General features: G+C 39.6%; 1 long non-coding RNA gene across 1 annotated transcript; it reads right to left on the bottom strand.

The window, feature by feature from the left end:
- LOC141495006 (uncharacterized) lies at positions 1-25,430 on the bottom strand. Its single transcript, XR_012470626.1, has 6 exons — positions 25,093-25,430; positions 23,940-24,190; positions 21,904-22,309; positions 13,038-13,139; positions 2,719-2,903; positions 1-558 (listed from the first exon to the last, which is right to left on the bottom strand). It is a non-coding gene; the product is annotated as an uncharacterized LOC141495006 (long non-coding RNA).

The raw sequence follows: 25,430 nt of genomic DNA, 5'->3' as shown, positions 1-25,430 counted from the left end.
TGAACACTTGGGTTCCAGGAAGGGATCTGAAGAAATGACCATTATTGGTTGGATGTGGTCCAATGCTTCTCCATGTATTGGAGGAAGGTTCTCACCACTTCCTTTCTCTTAGTATATCTTCTCTGGACTCCCTTAAGAGATCCTTATAAACTCTATCTGTGGTGGAGAAGTCCTTCCTCCCTCCTAAGTCTGTACTGGCTTCTTCTCTTCCTATATTCCAAAGAAATACAACTCTTGGCTTCCGGAATGATTCAGGGTCTCTTTCAAGGCAGCTAGTCCAGGTTTTGCCAGAAGGACTGTTATACATAAGTGGAAAGAAAGAAAACAAGTACAAGCCTCTGTGAGGCTCCGTCTTCTGAACTGGGAGGCCCCTGGGCAAGCTGGGCTGTTCCTCTCTGTTTCTCCTGCTATAAGAATACTTGATCTCAGTTCTATGGAAAGGCAGTATGGAGTCAAAGATAACATCCTGGTTTTGGAGTCAGAAAGATCTGAGTTCAGATCCTGCCTCTGATACTCTGATGGCCCTTGCCCTCTTTGTGCCTCAGCTTTTTCAAAACTCTGTAAAATGGCAGGAAATAATACTTGCAGTCATTAATTCAGGATTATTTAGAGGGTAAATGAGATTACTTATGTAAAATGCTTTGTACATTTTAAAAAGTCATATAGAATAAGTAATGATAATAACAAGTAACATCTTTATAAGTTACTTATGCTAGAGGTTATATTTAGACGCTTCTAAAAATTATCTCATTCGATTCCCACAACAATCCTGGGAGCTAAGTTATATTATTATTCCTATTTAATAGAGGCAAACAGGTGTGTGTGTGTGTGTGTGTGTGTGTGTGTGTGTGTGTGTGTGTGTGTGACTTGCACAGGGTCATACAGACAGTGTCTTTAGCTGTATTTGACAGGTCTTCCTGACTTCAGGCTCAGGGCCCTATCCACTGTACCAGCCAGCTATCTTAATAAATATCAGCTTATCGGAGTCAGCATGGCATCAAAGAAAGAAAGCTTAGTGTAGAGATAGGAAATTTTAGATGCATCCTGGCTGTGTGACCCTGGGAAAGTCATAGGATTTCTCATTGCCCTATACAACTCTTTAAGATTATCAGGTGTAGGGAGAGGGCAGGTTTTCGTTCAAAGATGTTTCCTAAATGAGAGGTTCTTCTAAAAGTGTAATTCCAGTTCTGGCAAGAAAAACAGCAACAAAAATTCTCCAAGTATTTTATCAGAGGGTCACTCCCTATCTACAATGGAACAAGATGTGCAACCCTTTTGTAAAATTATGTGGGGCTTTAGATGAGTTGGTTCTGAATAAACTTTGTTCTTGCTTTTCTCCACTTTAGCTGAGGGCCATCCAAAGTTCTCTTGGACTCACTATGGCCACCAACTGAGGGCGGCCCTGATGAAGAAATTGAAGTTGGTATTGAATCCCAGGATGGATGGTACTTATTGGAAGTTAAGTCTCCCAAACTTCAAGCCAATTTGACCTGGAAGGGTATAGTTAAAACATGGTACCTGTCTTCTGGGAGCTCATTATCTAATGACAGATAAAATGTCAATATACTAATCTACTGTTAAGATTTTGATTATACTTATGATCATCACATCATAATAAGTGTATTTGAGAGTCACAAATTGTAAGGAGAGTCATAATTTTGACCAGGTGTCTGATACTCCAAAGATGTCTCATTGGGGAGAAAAGGGAACATGTTCATGAAATTGAAATTGCTTCCAATAAATGCCACAGTGGGTCCCAAGATAACTTTTTTTTTGTTTTTGCTAGGCAATGGGGTTAAGTGGCTTGCCCAAGGTCACACAGTTAGGTAATTATTAAGTGTCTGAAGCTGGAATTGAACTCAGATCCTCCTGACTGCAGAGCAGGTGCTCTATCCACTGTGCCACCTAGTTGCCCCTCCAAGATAACTTTCAAGAAAGGATGAAATGTTACCAGCAAAAAGAGAATTTCTCTTGCAGGTGCTAAAGATGAGTCCTCTTAGAAAAGAGACTAGCTTGTGAATTAGGGCAAGAATGAGTTACCCCTTGGTTGCTTTTGTAAAATGCAAGTGTTATTGATAGCTTTTGTTTTTATACCAGAGTTGTTTATCACCTTGTAATAAAGAAAGGCAATTATACACAAATTCAGTGACCACACTTAATAGCATTTGCAACATTCTACCCCTGTTGTTTCTCATTTCTCTATGGAGAGGAGCATCAGATCATCTATTTTCTGGGAATGCCCATTACATTAACCAGAATCTAACTGTTTTAGGGTAGTTTTATTTCTATTAGTGTAGTCACTGGATATGTGACTTTGCTGGTACTTCAAATTCATTTGCAAAGGTTTTTTCATTTTTCACAGATTTCCTTACATTAATTTTGTTGTTTTCAGTCCTTTCAGTCATGTCTGACTCTCTGTGATCCTGTTTGGTTTTTTTTTTTTTTTGCATTTTCTTGCCAAAGAAACTAGAGTGGTGTGTTATTTTGTTCTCCCCCTCATTTTACAGATGAGGAAACTGAAGCAAATCACAATAACTGACTTGCCCAGTTACTAAGTGTCTAAGGATGGATTTGAACTTCTGGTTTTTTAAAACTAGGTCTACTGTTACTGCACCTCACATCTATCTAATTGCCCCTCACATTGCTTACTGCAAGTTACACTCAATTTCATTAATATGCTACCATTTCGTAACCATTCATCAATGGATGGATACTCACAGAAATGTCTCTAGCCCTTCTGGTGGAAGAGAGGAATCAACCCAGTTTGTAGCACTGAACTTCTTGGGGATCTGGCCATGATATTCAAGGTATGGGGTTTCGTCTTCCACACTCTGAACTATGTTAGGTTTCATTTGTAATTACTTTCATCTCGATGACATCCTAGCTCAGAATATTTTTATTGCCTGCAGAGAGAAAGTGCCCTCAAGTTATCTAAGAGAACTCAGTCAAAGCCACATCCATAAAGGTATTGACCCTAAGACAATAATAAAGTGTGTGTGGTTGAGAGAGTAGGAAAGGATATTGGGTTTGTGCAGGATGCAGAGAAAGAAGCTTGTCATTGGGGATTGAGAAAGGTGGGAAACGAATTAGAAAATTGGAGCAGAGCAAATGATTGGAATGTAAATACCTTCTTTTATTGTGCTTTGACTTGAGAGTCCACAGGCTGTTTTTCAGAATGCTTTATGTGTATATAAATATCCTGCAGAACGGTATGGGATTTTTTACATTAGGCAGTTTCATCGCTCCCAGTGAGTGCCCGAAGAGGAGAAAGTAATTTTTTATGTAATGCAGAGTCTATATTGCATTCTATGAAGCCTAGAGAGAAAGGCTGAATATGGCAATGTCTCCTGAATAGGTTTAGATTCTCTAGCCAAAGTGAGGAATGTAGAGAGAGTACTACAGGAAAACACCATGGAAGAAACCTCTCTTCATTACAAAGACCCCAGGAAAATAGTCAGTCATTTCCAGCTTTAGTGGAAACCAATTCAATAAACATTTATTAAGAATATCCCAAAAGATCTTATTCTGATGCTTCTTTGTGGCATGGATATGAGCCTGGGTTCTCAGAGGGCACAAGGAGCTATCTTAATGGAAAGGCTTCAGGTATAACCTGAAGAAACCGTTTTCTCGGATCAAGGCTAGCTATGTTCAAAGAAGCTAACCCCCAATAGATTAGTCACTTGGTGAGGAATTCCTTGGTTATTTGTGGGCCAAAGACAAATTCAAGATTGTCATCATTATTGGGTTGGCTCTCTTTCATTCCTGCAGTGAAGGTGACAGAATGATGGGCAAGGGTACTGAAGGTGTTTAGAACCATATAGTTTTTAGATAACCTATATATTTATCTCTTAGTACTCTAAACTGAAAATGTTCCCAATGACCAACAAGTAAATATACTTCTGGAGGAATGAAATCTTTTCGATCTTGCCATTTTTGCCATAAATGAGACCATAAGGCAAAAAGAAGTTATTGCTCTGCAGAAGGATGATTCCCAGGTTTTCCTTGGAGAGGCAAACAAAGAAACCAGCAGAATTGGTTTCTGTATGCATCCAAAGACCATAGGAATCATCATTCCATGAGATATTTGGTCATCTGGTATTATAGTGCTCATAAAAGACATTTGCAATGAGATACTACCATGAAAATAACTACCTAACTATAGCTTATGTGACATCTGCTGTGGAGTAGAAAGGAGGAAAGACATTTTGTGAAGAGCTTAATTAGACTCTCCAAATTAAATAAACATTTACTCTGATATTCATTAATTTCAGAACAAAGACAGACAGGAAAAGATGGCAAAATATATGTTATAAACTGCAATAAGGGCGAGGAAGTGTAAGAAAATATGTCTTTGAGTATAACAGTGAAGCTGAAGGCTTCTAGTCTATACAGAAACCTCTTGCCAGTATATCCTGAATATTTTTCTCAAGAGGAGAGTTGGGGTGGAGAGGGAGGGTATAGAACAAAGTGGCAACCAAATAACATCAGGAAAAAAATCCAATGATATTTTCACAGATGGGAAATTGCTTTTTACTAATATGAAATTTGTTTCCAAACCAACTCTCTGTGAAGAGTTAGACTTCTGATTTGTTAGAACTAAGATTAAGATCTATTGAAATGAGAAGATGTGGTATACAACTGAGGCAACTCCAACGTGACTTATTTAATGAACGGCCAGTTCAGAAAAATGGAGAATAGAAAAGCTATCGCCATGGCCTATTGGCATCTTATAAGGATGTCTAGCTGATGTAAATCAATTACCGGAGACTAAAAGAGCTTTGAATCCATCTTAACTGGCCAAAAGTCGATTTCCTCAGTAAAATGTGAAATTATAGTTATAGAAAAAGGGAAAAAATCATTGAAAGAGGGCGCTTATTGTATCCAGAAGTCTGCACTAGGTCCTGGGAGGGACTGGAATAGTATTCAAATGATCTAATGGAACTATGTGCTTATCTATCCTTCAACAGTGCAGACAGAGGTCCATGTAAGACATACCCATTTGGTATACCAGTGGGGCATGCAGCTTGTCCCTTGGCTACCTCTCATTTGCTGCATGGCAATGTCCACCATATGTATTGTGTACTTGTTATATGGTAGCCTCTGAGTTCGATGCTGGAGATGGGAAAAAAGATAAAAGATAGTTCCTCATCTCTGGTAGCTCATAGCGTAATGAGGGAGACAACAGGCAGACAACTATATGTGAACAAAAGGGAAACAAGACAAATTGGAGATGATCTTAAGAGGAAGAATCATTTCTTTTTCACTCGTACATTTCTCATTTCTTTGATGACATCCTTTATTTTGTAATTCCTTTTTTGTAATGAATGCCTTGCCCATGAGGGAGAAGTGTTGATCAATGAAAGAACTTTGCCATTTCTCCAAGGCAATACTAATAGTTCTTTTTCTTATGCTCCAAATCTAAGCCCAAATGAACTCACTGATCATTTGCACTGCCTCTCCAAGATATGTATATTTTATTGGACAAGCTCCATAGATTGTTCATGCAACTGTATCTCATCGTCTGGGCAGCAGGGAATCTTTTTGCACTTGATTTTTCCTGGGGAAATAGGCAAAAATCTTTAGAGTGAGTGTAGAACTTACTTTGGAGGCTCTTTAATAATTTTCTAGGGTTCTAGGTTAGTCATAAAATCTACTACTACTACTACTACTACTACTACTACTACTACTACTACTACTACTACTACTACTACTAGAGAGACTAGAGGACCCCTTGTCTTAGAATTTTTCTTCTATAGGGTATTACACCATCCCTGAGACTAAATGGCCACAGAGGATAGAGACTTGCTATAAACTTCACGGTGGCAAGGGGCAAAATGACCTATGCATGCATCGTCAATGCTACTCAGACTTAAGGTATCTTTGCCCTGCTTCTCAATCCCCGCCTTCAGTTTGGGAGGACCCCTATGAGAAATGCAGAGATAGGGAGGTAGGAGAGGCTGTGCCTTCCCAAAGTAGTACTGTATCTTTGCTAAAGACCCTTTTCATGACATTGTGGTGTTGTTTGGGTCTTTAGTAAAATATTACATAGTCAAAGAGTTCTGCTCATTTGGTTTTCGGTCTTGAACTGCACCATTAGACTGGTTTGAGACTTGGTCCCCGATGCAATCAACACAATTTTGACTTCAAACAGGAACATTGGGGTGATTTATCCCTCTGCAAAAAATCAATCCCTTCTTCTGAGTTGGGTTCTGAGCTGGCTCTCCTCCATGATTGTGGTATAAACCTTTGTTGAGTATATGTTTCCTTCTTTCCTACCTTATTGATATTAATGACCAGAGGGGTCGTGAATAAGGTTAATTCTGTTACCTTTCAAAGAATCCCGTATAATTTTGTCAGAAACCTAGGAAACACCTCAATGAATGAGAGTTTGCAAGGCAGCTCTCCTCCACTGAATCAAATCCCTTTCTACAGACAACAAACAATAGGATCTCATATTCTCTATCTCTTTCCATCAATTGTGTGATAATAAAGAAGGCTACTCTGGGATATTGCCTATGAAAGCTGGTCTGTCGCATTTTAATACTCTCATCAACCATACCCTTGGTATATTTGTAGATTAATCTCATAAAAATTCATATTGGTGAGAACATAGTCATATGGATTAGCAGTTATTTTCTCTGTCTCCTTAGAGGGGTAATAATAATGGCTAAAATTTAGATAATGCTTTAAGGTTTCTAAAGCTCTTTGCAAATATTATCTTGTCTGATCCTCATAATAATCCTGTGAGGTAGGTGTTATTATTCCCTTTTTACAGATTTGGAAACTGACTTCCCCAGGGTCACTTGCTAAAATATAGATATTAAATTTGGGAGAGCTAGCATTTCCAACTACTTTTGTCCAATTTGGAAGAGAAATTGGAACCCAGGGGTAACTGAGGCCTGGGAAATTCATGATGGGAAGAGTCAAACTGTTCAAGACCAATAGCAGAAAATAGAGAGATTGTTTACAACTGCTTAGTCAGGGCAAAGGCCCTGATTAAGAATCTCCCAATTAATGAGCTTCTAGGAAGATGGGCAAGACTAGCTTCCAAAAGGGAGCAAGCAAATCCATGGAATATTCAGTCCCGTCTTGGGAACTCAGGAGATAGAATTGAAGTAGCAAGAATAGTCAAGAAATAGAGAGAACCTAATTCAGAGATAGTATGAGAATCAGCTGGACAGGTCAGTCGAGATGTATTAAGAGAGTTGACTCTCATTATCCTAAGCATATTTCCATTTCCTTCTGGTCTTTAAAACTCTATATCTTAAAGGAGTGGCTTGGATCAGGTCCTCCTGAACTCTGATATTTAAACTATTGGTTTAAGGCTTAGGAGGTAAAGGGGTATGGGGCAGAGATAGGGAATTCGGGAAATAATCCCCAAGCATGAGATTTTGGTAAGAAAGGTCCTGGGGATTTATGGGATAGTGGCATGGCTGTGGGCATCTAGAAATAGATTCCAGTGCCTAGGATCAAGGTCTAAAGTGGGAATAACATCAGAACCACAAGGTCCAAATGTCTCATTTTACAGATGAAAAAACTGAGGTCTAAGATATCACAGGATCTGGGGGCTGCCACAAACAAATCAGTCCTATTTCACAACAGATGCTAGTGTTGGTCTTTTAAATGGATATTTCTGGGGACTCCAAGAAACTTTATAAACCAAATCTACTCATAGATACTAAGGGAGACAAAGAATCAGAGGGATTTTATGGGAACTGATACAAGTTTGAAGAGCAGAGTGATCAAATTTTCCAACAAAGGCATTTTTTTTTGCAAGAGACAATGGGGTTAAGTGGCTTGCCCAAGGCCACACAGCTAGGTAATTATTAAGGGTCTGAAGTCAGATTTGAACTCAGGAACTCCTGACTCCAGGGCCAGCCAGTGCTCTATCCGCTGCACCACCTAGCCACCCCCAGCAAAGGCATTTCTATACTATTTTCCCCCAAGCCGTAAAGATGGGTGAATTTATGAAGGTTGGATTCTCTCTTACTTTTATCCTTTATTCTCTCCCTTTATGTCATCCCTTTGTATCTGTCAATAAGCTCAAGTCTTTGGACTTGCAAAAAAGTCTCCAAGGAAAGGAATCCAAGGGAAAGTTTGGTCACACTTTTAGAAACACAAGTAGCTGATTGGATCCTAGGCTGAATCCATTGTGGTACTTGTGTTCTTATTACTTTTTGAAAAAATTTATTTATTTATTTTAGAAGGCGATGGGGTTAAGTGACTTGCCCAAGGTCACACAGTCAGGTAATTATTACGGGTATGAAGTCACATTTGGATTCAGGTCCTCCTGACTCCAGGGCCAGTACTCAGTCCACTGCCCATCTTATTAATTTTGAAGTACACCTGCTTGGATGGGTCCCTCTTCCTTTCCCCCTATGGTCTTTTCCTACTACTATTCATCTCTCAGTCCTACCCCCTTGATCTTCCAAGGGAAAGAAAGCTGGCTATTAGCTGCCTTGTGGGCAGGTGCAATCAGGAACACCTGTAAGTCAACTTTGCTTAGCTGTGTGTGGGCTTGAGTGCATCCCATCTACTGATTATGACATCTGCCAGTTGTTTGGCTCAGAGAGGGGTCAGCACAGGTGATGGATGAGGAGGTGAAGAAGAGGTTGGGCGAGTTTGAGAAAAAGAGCTCTGGAGTCTCCTTGCACTTAGTCCCTGAAGATCCGCTTTAGTTTTGGAGGAGGGCGGCAAAAGAGTGCAGCTCTGACACAAACCGCAAAATCCCACCCACAGAACAGTGCTGATGGTCAGTCAGGGCTCCAGCCAATGCATCTGGTATCTTCACCACGTAGTTGTTCTCTCCAATAATACAGATCACAGTGCACCCATTCTGGATCATAATAAATCATGGGCATAGGTGGTGCAGTGGATAGAGCACTGACCTTGCAGTCAGGAGGATAAGAATTCAAATCCGGTCTCAGACACTTGCCCCTTCCTAGCTGTGTGACCTTGGGTAAGTCACTTAATCTGGATTGCCTCACATCCAGGGAAATCTCCAGTCATTCTGATTCATATCTGGCCACTGGACCCAGATGACTCTGGAGGAGTAGGTGAGGTTGGTGACTTAACACGGCCCTCCCCCTCACTCCAATCCAGTGCATGTGCTTGTCATGGCATCACCTCCATGATGTTGTGGTCTTCTTCAGAAATGAAGGAGAAGGGCAGTTAGGTGGCACAGTGGATGGAGCACCGGCCTTGGAGTCAGGAGTACCTGAGTTCAAATCTGACCTCAGACACTTAATAATTACCTAGCTGTGTAGCTTTGGGCAAGCCTTAACCCCATTGCCTTGCAAAAAACCCCCCAAAACAAAAAACAAAGGACAAACATCATCAATGAGCATAATCAACAGAAAGATTATTAATAACAGCAACTCTTGTTTCCATATGAAATTTTCCAAAGCACAACAAACCTGAGAAAGAGATTCTATAAGCAACAACATCCCCATTTTACAGATGAGGAACCAAGATTCTCAGAGGAAAAGAGACTGGTCTGAGCTCACAGATCTCAAAAAGTCAAATCTGATCCTCTCTTCATTATACTAGACTGCAGTAGCTGTAAGTTTGTCCCTGTTCTTTTGAGCAATGAGCAATTTTAAGTATTATAAAGAATATTTTTTGGAACTTGGGACACAGAATTAAAAAGAATGTATTCTCCTGCACTGTTCTGATAAGAATAATTGGTATTTGTAGAGTGCTTTAAGTTTTGCAGAACATTTTATATAAATTAACTCTCGATTCTCATATCAACTTTTAGAGGAAAGTGGTAGATGAATTAATATCATCCCCATTTGACAGGCAAGAAAACTGAAACAAGGGTTATGGGACTTGCTCAGGTCTTAACAAATTTAAATGGTTGAGGCAGAAATCAAATCCAGATTATCCATAGTCCAAGTTCAGTAATTTGGTCATGATGCTATTACCTCTTAGAAGGAACCCCTTGAAAATTTTATTTTCCTGAATTTAAAATTAAAATCCCTCACCCTAGAAGTGAGGAAAAATAATCAATTTTTTTGACTGTGACTTAAAATATTATTTTATCCATGGTAAATGATACTTCTGTCATTGAACAAACTAAAGATTTCCACAAGGAAAGTGACCTTTACAATTGCTTTTTTTAAAAAAAATTGAAAATGGAAATAGATGGTAACTCTAGCTATTTAAAATTTTTTTCCTTAAGGAAAAAAATTGGCTTCTTTGAAATCAAATTTCATGACTCTCTTTTAACCCAGAAAATGCTTTATTATTCCTTTGAAGAGTTCTAACTTGCCAAAAAGGACTTTCTCTGTGAGGTCAAGGGAGAGATGCTTTTTGCAAAGCCTCTAACAGTCACTAACTGCTCAGCAAAATCGAGGGGGTTTGCTTAATGAGGGGTGAAGACAATATGGACTCGGAGCTGTGGACAGTTGCTTTTTCACAGTTGGTAGACTATGTTGCAGGTGCATTTTCCTAATGAGGGCTAATTTGTCTCATATTTTAATCTGACAGAGTCTGGCAGCATTCTGCGTTCCTCAGAGGTAACCCGAGGAGTTCTTGATTGGCATTGAAAGAGAAAAGGGAGTCAGTTTTGGGGGTGTTCAGATGCTAAACTATCCAACTGGAATTCTCCAGAAAACATAACTTCTGCCCACGTCCTGGAATTTGATTCACAGACTCAAAAATTACAATGGGAATAATGATGAGGGAATCAAGGTCATGCATGGGAAAATCAAAGATGCTGAGGTCTTTGAAAAGGTTCCATTTAGAATCACTCAATAGAACGTGGTCCGAATCGGTATTGGCAGAGTCCTAATGAGGGACGCTCCCATCTGGGGCAAATTCAGTTAAGCAAGGAGATGATGATGGGGGAAGAGGTCAGCTATGGTTGGACCACCCCATTGACCATTTGTATAATGGATACAACAGTCATGGCAGTTGAGTGGGGGAAATGCCAAAAACCAGGCAAGTACTGTATCTGAAGAAGGTAGGGGTGTTTGGAGAGGAAGACTGGAAACCTGTTATAGAACTCACTAGAAAGGGAGGAGAGTGACTTAGAGATCCTTTGACCTCTAATGACAGCAACAAGGATTTGGATAAGGCAAACTTTAAAGAAAGTTGTTTTGTGATAATGGCAGAAGGAATGTCTGAAAGTGGCCATGAAGAGTAAGGATTCTGTCAACATCTCCCCTTGGCCCTATGAATTGAGGTGTGAGAAGGCACAGTCAGGTTTGGAGGGGTGACAAAAGATGTATTATCAACAGAAGGAAGCTGCATAGAAGGTGGAAGGAATGCAAGAGGAAGAGATTTGTAATTAAGGAATCATAATTAAAAGTGGGCAGTGGATTAAAATTGTAGAATCAAAAAGACTCATCTTCCTGTGTTCAAATCTGGTCTCAGATATTTACTAGCTGTATGACCCTGAGCAAGTTCCTTAACCTTGGTGGCCTCAGTTTCCTTTTCTGTAAAATGAGCAAGAGAAGGAAATAGAAAACTACTGCAGTATCTTTGCCAAGAAACCAAATAGGGACGTGAAGATACAGACACAACTGAAACAACTGAACGACAACAAATTTAAAATTGGGAAGGGTCATTTTCTATCCACGTGCCTCATTCTACAGATGAGGAAACTGAGACCTATAGAGTTGAAGTGATTTATCTAGGATAACATAGGTAGTAAGTAGAAGAATCAAGATCTGTAGTCATCCTATAAACTAGCAATCTATGGCATGAGGTTCTCAGAGAAATGAAGGAAGAGTCTTTAGAGTGCAGAGGGAAATGAAGGCTGCGGATGGTAACTGAGGGGGGCTAGGGTTAAATCTACCATGGTGGTTAGATACGGCAACAGTGGTAGAGAGTTCAGTCAGTGATGCTGAATTTTATAGTAATCTCGTGATGATCCTGGAATCCTGTGGGTCACTAAAGTGGGGAGCTTGTTCAGGAACAGAGTTAGAGCTAGTAGCAGTTAGCTGCCCTGATGGGAAACTGTGGGGCCCCAGAAGGCTCACAGTCCAATATCAGTCAATGAGGGAGCTGATAAATTGGTTTTCTTCAGTTGGGAAGGACAAGGGTTCCTAGCTTAGGCTCTAATCTTAGATATTCCATGCAACAAATTTTGATATTAGGCCTGTTTGATATGTAAACCACTCTGTATCCAACAAGTCCCTGCTTGTTCATGGTGGTCAGAACTTGCCCATCCTTAGTTAAAGATGCAAAGATTCTTGAATTTGATCAAGGAAGGAAAATCTTGGTACGAAAACTTTGTTCCCCATATAGATTTTGTCCTGTTTTATGACTTAATAAATAATTTCTAGGGCTTTTTCAATGTCACATAGTAAGAAAATGACAGAAATAGGATTTGAACATGGTCAAATTTAGGATTATATCCATTATGCTGAATTGACTCTAATTAAATGAACATCATCTTAAATTTTTACTGAATCCAAAGAAATGTTTATTTGCTTTGTTTAATTTTTTAAAGAACTGCAAAACATACAGGCAGCTAGATGATGCAATTGATGGGACCCTGGGCCTAGAATCAGGAAGCCCTAGGTTCAAATCCAGTCTCACACTTTCTAGCCATATCCTTTCTTTCTTTCTTTCTTTCTTTCTTTCTTTCTTTCTTTCTTTCTTTCTTTCTTTCTTTCTTTCTTTCTTTCTTTCTTTCTTTCTTTCTTTCTTTCTTTCTTTCTCCTTCCTTCCTTCCTTCCTTCCTTCCTTCCTTCCTTCCTTCCTTCCTTCCTCTCTCTCTCTCTCTCTCTCTCTCTCTCTCTTTCTTCTCTCTTCTCTTTCTTTCTTTCTTTCTTTCTTTCTTTCTTTCTTTCTTTCTTTCTTTCTTTCTTTCTTTTTAGGTTTTTGCAAGGTAAACAGGGTTAAGTGGCTTGCCCAAGGCCACACAGCTAGGTAATTATTAAGTGTCTGAGACTGGATTTGAACCCAGGTACTCCTGACTTCAAGGCCGGTGCTTTATCCACTGTGCCACCTAGCTGCCCCCTCTCTCTTTCTTTCTTAAAGATTTTATTTATTATTTTGTTTTACAATTTTTCCCCCAATCTTACCTCTCTCTCCCCACTCCCCACAGAAGGCAATTTGCCAGTCTTCACATTGTTTCCATGGTATATACATTGATCCAACTTGAGTGTGATGAGAGAGAAATCATCCTTAAGGAAGAAACATAAAGTATAAGAAACAGCAAGATCAAACAATAAGATAGCAAGTTTTTTTTCTAAATTAAAGTTAATAGTCCTTGGTCTTTGTTCCAACTCCACAGTTCTTTCTCTTAGCCATATTATTTAATCCCCCTGAACATCAGTTTCTTCATCTACAACACTGGTGTAATACTGTCACCTAGCTCATGGGGGTTTTGAGAAGCCCAAATCAGGAAAAATAAATAAATGTCTTGCAAAACTTAAAGTACCATAGAAATCCTAGTTATCGTTATTGTTATTACCATCATCATTCTCGTTAGTATTATTAGTATTACAATTTCGGGTTAAGAAAAATTTAGACTAGGACATTCTCCTTGGATAGTCGATAGTGAGGCTTACCTAAAAAAGACTTGTTTTCATTCTGAATTTAGAGTCAGAGGTCCAAGCCTTGACAACATCAAAGCCCCCAAGGTCATACAGGGAATAAGTGAACTTAGTCTAATCCCTTCCTTCCTTGGAGTCTCAAGTTCTATCTTTAAGATGACTGAGTTGGACTCAGATGATGCCAAAGTTCTCTTTGAGCTCTGAATCTAGGACCCTATGAAGACAGAAAGAGGAGATACAGGGCCAACCTTTTATTACAGTTTAAGTAGGTGATGATGGGTCTGTGCCTAGACAAGCCCTTGTTCTAAAAATGCACCCGACCCCTTTGTTTGGGCTGCACGAAATACTGGCATTATAAACTTTATTCAAGGCTTTTGTGGTTTTTAAAAGAGGAAAATATACATGGAAGATGTGATCTTAGTCAGATCCTTTCCTAAACAAACTTTGATAGGGAGAGGGTAGAGAAAGGATAAGGAACCTGTATTCCTTGGGGCCAGAATTCATCTGGGAGCATTTCTAATTGCTACCTTTTTTCTTCCAAAAAAGTCCCAATTTGCATCTTTGCAACTTTCACTCATTATTTCTAGTTTTGCCCTCTGAGGCTATGATCCCTCACCCAAGAGTTGCTGTTTAGTTATTTCAATCACTTCATGACCCCATTGGAATTTTCTTGGCAAAGATACTTAAGGGGTTTGCTATTTCCTACTTCAGCTCATTTTTATAAATGAGTAAATTGAGGCAAACAGGGTTAAGGGACTTGCCTAGGGTCACATAGCCTCATCAAGAATGAGTCAGACTTCCCTTATTTTTTTTAAACATTTACTACAGTGGTAGATTAAATGAAAGCTTCAGACAGAATTTACTTAGGTTTTGCAAAGCATTTGACAAAATCTCTCTACTGTCCTTGTGGGGAAAAATAGAGACATGAGCTAGTTGACAATAAGATTAAAAGGATTGGGAGTAAATGAAATGGTGGCTACCTGAAGAAGTCATTAAGGGATTGATGACAATTTAGAAGCAAGACTCCAATGGGACACTACAGAGGGTTCATCTTGCAGTAAAAATGCTCACCATTTTTTCAGTGACTTGGATGAAGTTTATCAAATCAAAAAACTGGAAGGTAGGGCTAAAACTCAGAATAACAGCATCAAGATCTTGATAGACCAGAAATAATGGGTCAAACTTAATAAGATGAAATCTGATAGAAATAATTTCAGATTTTACTCTTGGGTTCAGAAAATGAGCTTAAAAGTGCTATGAGGGAAGTGTGGCCAAATAGTGGTTTGGGCTGGGGGGAGAGATCTGATTATTTTAGTGGACTAAAAACTCAATATCGGCTAACAGGGTTACATGGAAGTCAAAAAAGCTAAAGCGATCTTGGGCTCCATTGAGAGCTGGCATTCGGGGAAGGATATTTTGCCTTATTCAGATCACATATGGAAATTTGCGCTCAATTCACTGATAAACCCAGTATTTAGAGTAGAGATATGAAGATAGTGACTTCATGGTATATGTGGATCAATTGAAAGAAAAGGCAGTGTTTAATATGGAGAACAGAATATTCAAAGAAGACATCATAGCTTTTTTCCCCCTAGTATTTGAATGTATGTCATTTGGGTAAGGGAGACAGCTAGGTGACACAACAGATAGAGTGCCAGGCCTGGAGTCAGGAAGACTCATTGTCCCGAGTAAATCTGACTCATTCTTGATGAGGCCACACTGGCTCCTTGCAATCACTACTTTCTTTTTGAATGTTCACTACAATTCCTTTATTTTCCAGGAACCAAAGTCAAATTCATTGGCTTATACTTTATAGATTTCATTCTCTCCTCACTGTTCAACATGGCTTTTTAAAAAATCTTGACATTTGCTCTTCTCTAGTTCCTATATTGGGAATTAATAACCTGACAAAGCTGTTGGTCCTTGAAATAGTCAGATGTGCCTATTGTATACAAAGATTTACCACCAGGTGGACACAGGATGATGAATTTGGGGACCACAGCAGCTTTTAAAGATGGCCCCACCAAAGTTCTAGAGGCTTTGCAGTCTGAAGATACCTTTGAAGTATCAAAATAACTTATATTTGTCACTTACAATTGTTCAGAAAAGGAATATAAATGTTCATTATTCTACTGTAAACATATAGGACTCTTAGGAAAGCTTTGAAGTCTAGGGCTAGTGCTCTTTTCCTTATACGTTTTTAAGCAAATCTTGTATTTACATATTAGTGTATACATGTAACTCTTATATTCTTATATAAATATTCTTAAATTTGCATATTGGTAAACATGTGTATTACTGATGAATGGAAGACTCTTGAGAGCAGGTTATAGCTTTATATTTTTCGGTCCCTCCAAATGGGGTGCAGTTCATTGCAAAAATAGGTGCTAATTAAAAGCCTGTTGATAATAACAGTTAACACTTAAATACAATCTAAGGTTTGTAAAAGGACTTTAGAAATAGGGTCCCATTTCCTTCTCACAGCCTTGAGATGTAGGTACTATTATTATTTCTATTTTACAATAGGTTTGGTAGTTTTGTTCACTGTTACTTAGTAAGTGTCTGAGGATACATTTGAACTTCTCTCCCTGACTCTGGGTCAGGACTCTGTTCACTGTGGCACCTATTGCTGAACTAGTTTACAGTTACCACCAGGTCTAGATGAGTGTAGACAGTACGAGCACCAGCCATTTCTAAAGCTTCACAGAGGGTATGAGTTGAGAAAAAGAACACAAAATTTTCCGGACAATATCTAATTTAATGTCTAGCTAATACTGAATATTGAGTCATTTTTAAAGACAGACAATGATGATCATGAAAACATATCTTTCATCATTAATTTCTACCATCTGACTCTTAGGTATGTTTACATTTCATCTGTGCTTTAGACTGCCCTACAAAGCACCTGGAATTGTGGGATGGATTGGGTGGTTCACTGGTGAATTAAGTGAGTGGACAAGTCCCAGAGAAAGAGGATAGCAGACAATGAAAAAACTATCAGTCATAAGAGTTTTTGAACTAACAAAGGAAAGAACTTCAGAAATTCCCCCCTCCTCAGGTGTGTGAGCTAAATCTATCCCCCAGGCTATTCGAGCTAACTTGCATGATAGGCCCTTACTGGAGAGTCCCAATATTTAGAAAGCTTGGCAGTGGGAGAGGCTCCTCTTTCCTGGAGACTCAACTGTTCTCAAACAATTTCTCTAGTGTTTGTGGCACAAACATGGTTGGTGTTCCTCCGCCTCCACTCCAGCCCCAGCAGAGATGCCTCTTTTCTCATTTTCTTCTGAGTTTATTTACCACACTTGTAATGGAGTATGGAATTCCCAATTTCTGTTTACGTCTGACTTGGCCCTTATTTATCAGACTTGATCACTACTTAGTTATGAAACACAGAGATGGACCTTTGAAATGGAAGCCAAACCTTATTAGTCTTAATCATAGTTCTCCCCAACAAATAATTGCCTGTGGCTTGCAATTCTTTCTCTCTGCTCTCTATCTTTGCCTCTCTGTCTCTGTCTCTCTAAATTTTGTCTGTCTCTTTTTCTCTATCTTTGTCTCTGTTTCTCTGTCTCTGTCTCTCTGTTTCTCTCTCTGTCTCTCTCTGTCTGTCTCTCTCTCTCTGTCTCTCTCTCTCATCAGATGCTCATTTCATCTTTCTGATGAATTCAGTCTTTCCACCCATCTATCCCACAATTCCAGGTGTCCTCATTGCTTTTGAATACATTTCCTCATTTGTGTGTAAGAAGTTAACTACTGGAAGGCACATACTTTCTATAATACCTAGCTTGGCCCCTCAAATTTTGGGTCACTCAATAAATGGCATTGGAAATCCCTATGTGAGGATCTATATCTGCATGTTTTTCTGAGCTTGACCTGCCAAGTATCCCTTCCAATGTTGTAGCCAACTAAGGACTTGGCATCTTCAAATTATTACTCTAATTTGTTCTTCAGTGTTGATAAATTTGCCCTTTTCATTTTTGATACTAATAATTTGGCTTTATTCTTCCTTTTAAAAATTAAATTAACCAAAGATTCATTTCATTTTAAATTTATTTTTTTAGATTTAGTTATTTTTGAATTAAATTTAGAATTTAACCGATTCTTAGTTTTATCTAATAGTTAATTGTCTTCTTACACTCAATTTTATTAATCTCTCCTTTGATTTTCAGAATTTCTAATTTGGTCTTTAATTGAGGATTTGTAATTTGTGCTTTTTCTAGCTTTTTTTAGTCACACGCCAATTCATTGATCTCCTCTTTCTCATTTTATTCATGTAAGCCTTTAGAGATTTAAGACTGCATCAGACTCTAAGGGTCTGTCTCAGAACCCCCAAATAAGTTCAGATGAGCAGGAAGAGAATGTGTGGAAGAGAATCGGAAGAGTCAAGGAAATCTGTGATCTGTGGACACTGAATACAATTGCATGGTCAGCTTTGTTAAAGCTAGTTGCAACTGAAAACAAAGGGTTTTGTTCCAGCCAGCAATTTCCTACAATCTCTCAAATGCTGGATAATATGCAAGTTAGCCTTTATTCTCCTTGCCTTTATTTGACAGCTCTTGAAGAATCATAGTGCCCTTTATTTGGACTGTTTTTTCATCAAATACAAATTCTAACAAATACACTCAGGCACAAGGTCAGAAATCAATTCTATCCTCCTAAAATTACTTCCATGCCGGAGATAACTGCTTCAGGGAATCTAGCTCAATATCTCATATTTTACTCTTAGAGATTACTTGTTTCTTTTCCTAATATCTGGAACATGCTAAGGGATATTTTCACCTTTTTTTCCCTTTTACTTCAAGCAGAGACTCCAAAGGCACTTTGTGAAAGGAGACAAGATAACTCAGGATTGAAATGGGAAATCCAGCCATTTACTTGGAGCTCAGTTCAAATGTGGTCTTTGTTAGATGTATCTCAAAGTCATTCCCCGGCCCCCAACCAAAGGACATTCTGCACAGCAAATAAATGAGTTGCATCATCCCATTTCATACTAGATAGCATTATCTTCCTTTGAGTTGAACTCATTTTGTAGGAGAGACACCTCTCCTCCAAATGAAGAAAAACTCAAACAGATGTCTTAAAATCATTTTTCATGATGGGGTGGCAGTGGCTTCCACTCTGTGCTTGGGGCTTCTGTCTTTTCTTCTATGCCATAATCCATCATCTCAGGGGAGGTACCAAAGCATCCCACTCAGACAGTCTGGCAGAGGAAGGAGCCGTTCTCAGCACGTTTTTATCTCCTGGCCGCTCACCATTCAGATGAATTTTTGGCAGCCAAGAGTCAGAAGAGGGAGGGAAAGGCTTCTGGAAGAGCACCCCCTTCTTCCTCCTTTTGGTCTCCTTTAGGCTCCTTGCCAACCACCACTCAGCTGAGCAGCCCCGGCAAAGAGCCAGGAGACCTCTAGAAAAGAAAAAAGGCCGTATTGTACAGAGAGAGTAGGTCAGTCAGATGTTTAACACAGGGCCCTTCCACCTCTGCTCTCGCCTTACTCTTCACTCTGATAATCAGCACATGATAACTTTGGACACTTAGTTGAATATTGCCCTGACCTTCACATGGACCCTGGCATGGAGGAAGAGACTCTTAAGAATTCAGGGGATTCTGATCTGCCTTCACTTGAGTCTTAAATCCAAATAGAGACTGATTATAGAGACCAGAGAGACAGGCCAGTTCCATTACAGATGGAATGTGGAATCTGGAGTCAGGAATACTTAAGTCTTGACTCTGTGACCATAGGAAAACCATCTATCCTCTCTGAAGCTCAATCTGCAATTTGTGGATGATGATATTAGTTACTGTTGTTGTGATATCCAAATGAAAGCAAACACTAGATACATATCTGATATTATAATTACATGGCCTGACCTTCAGGCACAATCTGTATTGTCATTCCTACTATGTCATTGATCTGGGACCATGAAGCAAGATTTGGCTTCATAGTTAGAAGACTTGAGTTCGATCTCATTTCTGTCATTTTCTGGGGGATTGTGGCCAAGTCCCTTAGATTTTTCTTAACCTCATTCCTGATCTTTAAAATGAGGATGTTGTACTATATAAGACTGCTGAGGTCCTTTTGAACTTGAAATCTATGATCCTACATTAATGACTAATAACATATTTAATGTTTTCTCACCATATTTTCTTTTTTCTTTATTTTTTGTAAGGCAATGGGGTTAAGTGACTTGTCTAAGTTCACACAACTGGGTAATTATTACATGTCTGAGGCCAGATTTGACCTCCTGATTCCAGGTCTGGTGCTCTATCCACTGTACCACCTAGTCGCCCCTTTATCATATTTTTCAATAAGAAAGACTAGAAAGACCTGTTACATTTAGCAAATGTAAAGTCAGTCCCCATTTACTCTGCTTATTTCTTAGAATCATAGCATTTTATGATCTTTTCCAATAGAATATAAATTCTCTGAAGGTTTCAAATGTTTGATGTTTGTTTCATGGCCTCAGTATGCTTCCCTAGAGTCTGGTTCATAGAAAAGCAGATTATTTCTTCATTGATTGGTGACTGAATAGATTAATGTATGATTTTGATAATCAGATTGCAACACATTGCAATGAGCATTGTACATTAATTTTGTTCTATACATTTATATATTTATACTTTCTATAGCTGTAATGATATACAAAAATAAAAGGAGCATTTATCAAAAATAGAATCATAGCATTTTAGAGCTGAACGATCACTTAGATATTTTCTAGTCTAACCTCTTGGTTTTTGTACATGAAGAAACTAAGACTTGAAGTATTCTTGAAGCTTTTCTTGTAAAATTATAACATATAACTCAGGCTCCTGCCATTCTGCTAATTTAAAATATAACATCTCCAGATTTTCTTGTGTATTTGTCAAATTGTTCCTTTTCAGTTTGACAGAAAACATTTTAATTTGTAACTGAGTTTCAATAGAATAAGGCAATTCAAAAGGAAAATGACCAGTGATGGCCATGTGATCGATCTTGTGGAAGGGACTGGTTCAAAGGAAGGTTTAACCTGATGAATTGTGGCATCAAGAAGTCTTTTAAATAAAACTCTCTTTCCCAGAGTCACAATCTGCTTCGAATCCCATTTGTTTCCCTTTCCTCATCATTTGCAGAAAGCTCAGATGTGGCTGAGTAAATAATGACAATATGATCTGTAATCAGACACCTGTCTGTCCATTACGACCGTGGGGTTCCCATGTGTCTTGCCATATATGGAGCGGTGCTGGCACCGAGATGTGGAAGCTCACAAAGCAGGCATTTGGTGGTTCATTAACCCTTCAATGGGAAAGAGAGCTTCCAATGTGAGGGAGCAATGAAAAAATCTGGACTTTACTGGAACTCATGAGGGTTAGGCCACTTCCTCTGACTTGGTGGAGTGCTCTGTCTGCCTCTTTGCCCCTTTCTCTGTCTCCCTCCCTCCTTTCTCCCAAGCTTTCTCTTTTTCTATCTCTCTCCACCTTTCCCCAATCTCTCAGTTTGTTTCTCTCTCTATTTTCTCTTTCTCTTTCTCACTGTCTCTCTGTCTCTCTGTCTCTCTGTCTCTCTCTCCCCCCCATTCTTCCTCTGACTTTCTCTCTCTCCCCTTCCACCAATCTCCATTTGTTTGCCTCTTTCATTTTTTCTCTTTCTCACTGCCTCTCTCTTTCTCTCCCCCCTATTCTGTCTCTTTCCCTATCCCCTTTTCCCCAATCTCAGTTTGTTTCTCTCTCTATTTTCTCTTTCTCTTTCTCACTGTCTCTCTGTCTCTCTGTCTCTCTCTCTCTCTCTCTTCCCCCTTATTCTTCCTCTGACTTTCTCTCTCTCCCCTTCCACCAATCTCCATTTGTTTGCCTCTTTCATTTTTCTTTCTCACTGTCTCTCTCTTTCTCTCCCCCATTCTGTCTCTTTCCCTATCCCCTTTTCCCCAGTCTCTCAGTTTGTTTCTCTTTTTCCCTTTTATTTTTTTCTCTCTCTCTCACACATGAAACTTACAGTACTACTGTGAATAGGGCCACAATGAAGAAAAAGGCCAGGGCTTTCTCCTCCACATTATTATCCTGACAGTTATTCCCTGACTATGTCCTGTCTCCTATCTCCTGTTCCCTCATTGTCATGCTTACATTTCTTTTCTTCTTCTTTCTCCTCCCCCCTCCTTCCCCTCCTCCTCCTCCTCCTGCAAGGCAGCGGATTAAATGACTTGCCCAAAGTCACACAGCTAGGTAATTATTAAGTATTTGAGGTCAAATTTGAACTCAGGTCCTCCTGACTCCAATGTTGGTGCTCTATCCACTAGGTGCCCCTGTGCTTGCATTTCTGAGAAGGAAGTTCACAGTTGTGACTTTGCCCTTCCTTCCTATGTTGCTTGCCTCTCTCCTAATGAAAGCGCCTGCCACCCCTGCCACCACCCTCAGCTTGGTTACCTGATGCAGATTGTTCTCTGCCTCTGGTGCTCTATGCTCTGCTTCTCATATACCTCCCACAGATGCTTCTTGCCATGGTTTAGCTTCCTGCTAATTTCTATGGGCTCTTCTTATTCATCTTCTTTTGCTTGGATTGTTCCACTCTGGGGGAGCTCACGCTAAGTACAACCTGATGATGATGGCCTCTGTCTATCAGCATCTGGACAGGGCACTTCTTGCAGTCAGCAGTCCCTCCTTGGGGTTCTAAGGACACCCACTTTATTCCTTCTCCCTGAAGATTTCTCATTCCCAGTTTCCCTGGGTCAGGCCGCACAAATTACCCCAGGGTTTCTTGAAGATTTTTCCAACATTTCCCCAGGTAGAAGCAGAGTAGGTAGTTCTTAGTGATTGCTCCCATCACCTGCACCTGATCAGTTAAGAGGAGGGATAATGACAATTATGCATTGACAAGATTTGATAAGGGGAAAATAAGGAACTACCGACCTCATCCCTAAGGGCATAAAAGGTCAGGGTCAGACCGAAATCCAGCTCTAGAGGCAACTTAGCTCCAAATGAGCACTCTGAGAATCTTAAAAATCACCAATTTTTTTTTTTTTGCATTTCTCTGGGTTTTAGCCATTATGAAATTTGCTCTTTCAGGCAAGGCCATTGTGTTCAATGGCATTGATGGGGGCCCATTCTCATGAGCATCTCTACTGTGTTCAGGAAGGCAGCAAGTATCTTTTATCATTTGATAACTGGTTCCCATCCTTTGTATGCAAACTCCTCCTCCACCTCCCTGGGCAGAGGCTGCCTCAAAAAAAAATGTCCCTGTAAAACAGGAGTGCTTCACTAATGATCTCATTTACATCTGGGAGAGAGGGGAAAAAAGATTTAGTTCAAAACAATATGGGGCCAAGCTATATTTCTGTTACTCTTTTCAAGCAGCATATAAAGTAGGGCTTCCATAATACCTACTCTCCCTGGGACCAGAGGATTCAGATTCTGTAGACACAGTAAACATGCCTTCATCTTTCAAACTTGAGAAATCTGCTGTCAAGGTAGTGTATTGTGGGGGAATGTTTTTGCTAGGTCCTAAAGAGGAGCAGCCCTTCCTTCTTTTTTCCAAGGCAGGCTACTTTAAAAAGCTTTTATTGTCTGCCCTCTCTGGCTAAAATTTGGAGATGTAACAAAAAAAAACCCAACCCTAGGGTCCATTCTCTGGAAAAGTTCTCATGTTATAGAGGCTGGAGGTGGAAGGGAGGTGTTGGTTTGTTTTATTCTTAAGCTTCTCCCTTCCTAACTTTCTTTCCCTCTGAAAAGGAATCTGCCACAGAGAACCTTTTTTACCTTTTTATAGAAGATGATTGACTTATATGGGAAAAACCCAAGTGAGACTAATAATTCATTAAATAAACAACTTAATTTTTAAAGTTTTTCCTCATTAATATGTAACAGATCAAGGGTGTTGTGACAAGTGTTAGGATCAGAAGCAGCACCGCTGGTAATAAAGCCTTGGCAACATATGACACCAGAGAGTTCTCTGGGGTAACTGCCAATTCTCTCTGGCTTTCAAAGAGCTGGTGGCCTCTCTCCCCTTAGCTCCTTGGTGAGATCCATTTGTTTTTTCTCTTTGGTCTTGGGCTTGAATATGGATTATGAAATTTGATTGTGGTTCACCCCCTAGTCTACTCTGGGAAAACCCTACACCTTCCTCCAAAGACCTAATGTGTTTCCTAATTACTCAAGCCTCTACTGGTAGATTTGTAATTAGAATAAATGTTTAATTGAAGTAATAAATATTCTAAACCTCAAGGAGGGTTGAGAGTCAGCAACAACTTTCACTCACCCATCTTTTGCAACCACAAGCTTTAATCTCCCAACCCAGCCAACCCTTCAAGGCAGACTGAGATTAGTACACTTGGAGATTGGGAAACCCACTGGCCTCCTCCTTGCAGAAGATCGAGCTAGCATCTGCACAGGCTAGCAATCCCTTTGCTTTTTTTCATAGAAACTTGGGTTGTGGCAGCCTCCCTTTGAGCTGTTTGATAACATACTTGCATTTGGTCTCCGTCTTCTCCCTTCCACGGTTCCCAATTGCTCTTTCTCACCCCTCCTCCAGTATTCACTGCTTGTATTGGATCTGGTTCATGCTCAAAACATTGGGTGGCCTTATTATTAAAGTCTTAACACTGGTAAGAGGCTGGAAGGCACAGGCAGGTCAGCTTTGTCCTGATCATCACTGGTTTTCTGTTCACCTTCAAAAAATCTCCATCTTCTTTCACGTTCCTCCCCACTGAACCCAACTCTGGCATGGACCAAGAAAGTAAAATTGACATTAGCATCTCAGAAACACTGATGGGACTATATAATGACAACAAGCACCACCACATATCATACATTTATATTGCTATTACTCAAAGCTCAGCTCCTCAAACTCTGGACTTGCTCAGATCCAGTTCAACTTTTGGGCCTATCCCAAAAGATTATTCTCTTTTTTGATCATATTACCTTTATCTAGAATTTTCTCTCAGAAAATTTTTAAAATATTCATAAATATGTGTGTGTGTGTGTGTGTGTGTGTGTGTGTGTGCCCAGGCCTCCCCAGTTGTAGGCTAACATGAGCCTTAGATCCCAATGTTGGATATTGAATACTGGGGATAGTCTTTTTTCTACCTTACAGAAAATCCATAAAGTACAGAGAACTCATGGGGGTCCATAAATGCAGAGAAGTAACAAGTTCAATAAATAATCAATACAATTCTTGTTGTCCCCTGTTGAGTTCTACTTCCCACCAGAGTCCTTTTTACAATCTGCTTGTCCTAGTCTTACAGCACTGTCCTATGACTTACACTTTCATTAGAAGGGACTAAGTTTGGGTTCCCAGTGGATCAACCCCCTGGTATTACCTTTAGTCTTTTTTTTTTAACCACAGAAACTCAGATATTATACCTATTACTACTCTGATAATTGGAATTCCCCTGAAAGGTAAATGCACATGAGGTTGTTATTCTATTTAGTTCCACCCCGCAGAGACTTTTGAATGCTTGTGCTTCCCAGGGCAGGGAAGCATACTTTGGAATGCTAAACAGCCTTACTATTAGATCCATCTAGACAAAAAATCTTAAAATTTCCCAATCGATCTGTGATTTCTTTGATTTGGAGGTTTTCCCTGATATTGCAGATCCCAATCCAGTCTGAATAACTTACTTTCATAACAGTGGCATACACAATCCAGGTGCTCATCTCTTCTAGAACTTGGGTATAGTGTTTCTTCACTTATTCAGCAGTAAAGGTCATTTTGGTCATGGGGCTATCTTCCCTGGCAAAAACCCTGCTACTCAGGAAATTTATTTGATAGATGGTCAAATCCTTGAGATTTAAATCCTTGGGATTTAAAAGGTTGGAACCAGCCAAAACAATTCCATTTTCTTGAAGAAAAGGCTCCATTTGGGGATCATACTATCCCTTAACTAAAAGACTAAGGGCCAAGAGCTGAGTGTCCTTCTGGATGTTCTAGAGAGGTTCTATCACTGCTGTTTGGGCTG

The sequence above is a fragment of the Macrotis lagotis genome, chromosome 8, assembly GCF_037893015.1.
Source record: "Macrotis lagotis isolate mMagLag1 chromosome 8, bilby.v1.9.chrom.fasta, whole genome shotgun sequence".
NCBI classification, from domain to species: domain Eukaryota; kingdom Metazoa; phylum Chordata; class Mammalia; order Peramelemorphia; family Peramelidae; genus Macrotis; species Macrotis lagotis.
Note: the sequence above shows the minus strand (reverse complement) of the source record. Positions and strands in the feature narration are given on the sequence as shown.